Genomic DNA, 3,060 nt, shown 5'->3' with positions numbered 1-3,060 from the left:
ATACTTAGAAATCACGGGTTCTGCAGCACAATCTGTGTTGGGCTATCTGATGACCTCTCCCATAATATCTAACATTATACACCAGTGACTATTATCTTACATATTTTGCATATCTGCTAGCCAGTTACTTATACTACGCTTCTGGAACTATGCTGGCCATTTAATTGGACAGATCATTTGCCAGCAAAGGGTAAGTGAAAGACCCTAAACATCTATCCCATTGGGCCTACTGCTCCCCAGGCCTCAAAACATTTGTATGCAACCGTATGACAATAGTTACATTTCTTCTACAGGCTAATTTAATTGTACTGACCATACCAGACACATAGTTGTGACTTCACATTGTCATGTAGGGCTGTGTCATATAAGTAATCCTGGATGAAGACAATTCAACAGTACCGGATCAGACAGTAAGAGACCACATACCTGTTTCTATAAAGTCTCTCCCTCACTAGCCAGGCACAATGTTGATGCCTTGTTGGCAAGGTACATTTGCTGGCCAGAGAGGAAAGAATTCCACAGAAGGCTTTTCTGTTCAACCTTACTAATAACATGCTCTGTAGGCTGAGAAAATTAAGTATGAGCATACACTGTATAGTGCTGAAAAGTTCTACTGCCTGCTGCTATGTAGAATTTGGGATACACATGACAGACTTTAAAGTGTAGAATAGTTACTTACAGCAACTCATTTATGAAGTCACTCGTGTGAAAGATCCATTCACTGACTGGTTTACTGTGCTAAGTCTTTCTCATCCATTATGAATGTTGATGAGTGTGTGATTACAAGACAAGAGTCTAAACTCAAGATAGCATTTAAAAATACCTTGAAGTACTTCTTAATGATTGTTTAAAATGATAACATAGGCTCTTATATATCTAGGTACATCAACAGTAGGACAACAGAACCATGCATGTTGATAAAACAGTATTCAACAAATATTTCTATTTCGGTGTTGGTTGTCTTGGTATTGTTGCTTGTCATCGATAAAGTCAATTAATAAAATCATGTTGTTAAAGGTCGGTGTGGCCCCTCTGTTTCAACTAGGTAATTGCAATAAGGTTTGAGATTTATTCAATACGTTCTCAGGCCTTATCAGTTTTTACCTACTAGTACCAAGTTGTTAGGACAAACTGTAATCCGGAGAACTAGGTTTAGAGCAAGTGATGCTAGGCTAGCTATACTAACGGCAAGGTCCCATCTAGTTAGAGCAGACTTAACATAACCAATCCTAGCTAAGAGACAGAGATCCTATCATCGCAGCTGAGTTGATAAGAAGCTACCAGTTGCCAAGTAAAGGTAGGTTGGTGCATCTTTACAAAAGCAAAACATCATTGTAAGAATTATACATTGGTCCATTTGATATATGTAAATTATCAACTGCCTTGGTCATCCTTTGGAAAACAATATCTATAGTGGATCTTCCCGTTTTGGTCCACTGCTATGTAGAACAGTAGAAATTCTTTATTATAGGTGAGCTGAGACTGTCATTAATTTAGGCACCTCGTCCTAAATTCTAATAACTTTTCCTCCCAACGAAAGGTTCCTCCAGAGTTTGCTAAGGCTTCCTTGAGCAATGTGTACCTTTTAGGTCAGTAAAGCTGACACCGTGTATCTTTTGGCTGTCTGTATGGGTGAAATGATTTCCATTGGCCAGCAATGTACGAGGCATTCTATTCATTGACCACCACTCTAATGTACTGTGAGCTTTGGATATTGATATTCTCAGAAAGCTGTTTCTAGGGTTCCTCCATGGTTAAAAAAAAAGGATGCTCCACCCTAAGCAACAGTGAGTGGAGGATGGCATGACTTGGCTTTGTGCAACTTTCATGAAAGCAGCAATGCAGGACTTGAAGAATAAATAATTACTCAACATTGCAAATAAATGGGCATAGTGACATCAGGTAATATAAGATAATGTAAACACCAGTTCCAAGAACTCTGTACTTTTGTTCATTAGCAAAATTCTAGCCCGCTAACATAAAATCGTTAATTATACTTTATTTTTACATCTACCCTAACACTTTGTTGTTGTTCTTTTGCTAAAATAAATAAATATTTATATATGATATATAAATATGATACTTCTGAGGCACACATACCTTGAAAGCTAGTCCTGCATGAAAAAGTTGTACCAGATGAACGTGGAACGCAACGTGAGTTCAGATGTTTTATCAACATGATTCTATTGCCTATTTCTTTTCTATTGTGTATAGCAAAACAATGCACTTTTACTTACTCAAATTCTACCTGTTTGGCTGCTACTTTGTTTATGTCAAAGATTAAATAGAAGAGGAAAAATGTACTGTGTAAAAATAATTCTCATAACATTATAACCATTTTATTATACATCAGAATGTTTGGGTGGTTTTACTGTAACATAGGAGGTTGCCAAGAAGATCTAGGATGTAAACTGAAGGTATCTAGTAGTAAACGTGACTTGCTATGAATCATTCCTGACATTTAGTAAAAAAAAATTATAGTTTTTCAAAACATACCAAATGTAAGAAAATTAAAGCAAAGTTACTTAAAACATAAGTTTAGGCAAATATATACCTATAAAAAACTACAGTCTAATGTATTTTGAATGACCTTACTAGACACTAAAGTTAATTTACACCAAAGTCATTTAACAGATTTGTGTTTTAGAACTTGGAAAGTAAAGCACAACATACAATTAGCAGATGTGGAATAGGAATGTACAGCTCAGAATACATATAGGCAGTGCTGAATATAGAATTTGCAATGCATCAAACAAAATTAGGTGGTGTGTAATGGGAAATGCATATCATAGCAAACAGGATAGCAAATTTTTGGGATAGGGTACAGCTCAACGTACAGAATATGGAAAATGCAGCACAACATGAATTTGTTGGTGTTTGCAGTACTAGGGGTAAGGCAGGAACAGGCCTCCGTAATTGCTGACAACAATATTTTGTAGTGTATATGTCTCCCTTTCCCTTAACCAAGTCAGCCCATATGTCAATATACAATGTTCCAGGTGAAGGAGGGAATAGGGTTGTTTAACTTTGCTTACATGAAAAACCATATAGCTAAAATTA

Source organism: Pyxicephalus adspersus, chromosome 4, assembly GCF_032062135.1.
Source record: "Pyxicephalus adspersus chromosome 4, UCB_Pads_2.0, whole genome shotgun sequence".
Lineage (NCBI taxonomy): Eukaryota > Metazoa > Chordata > Amphibia > Anura > Pyxicephalidae > Pyxicephalus > Pyxicephalus adspersus.
Note: the sequence above shows the minus strand (reverse complement) of the source record.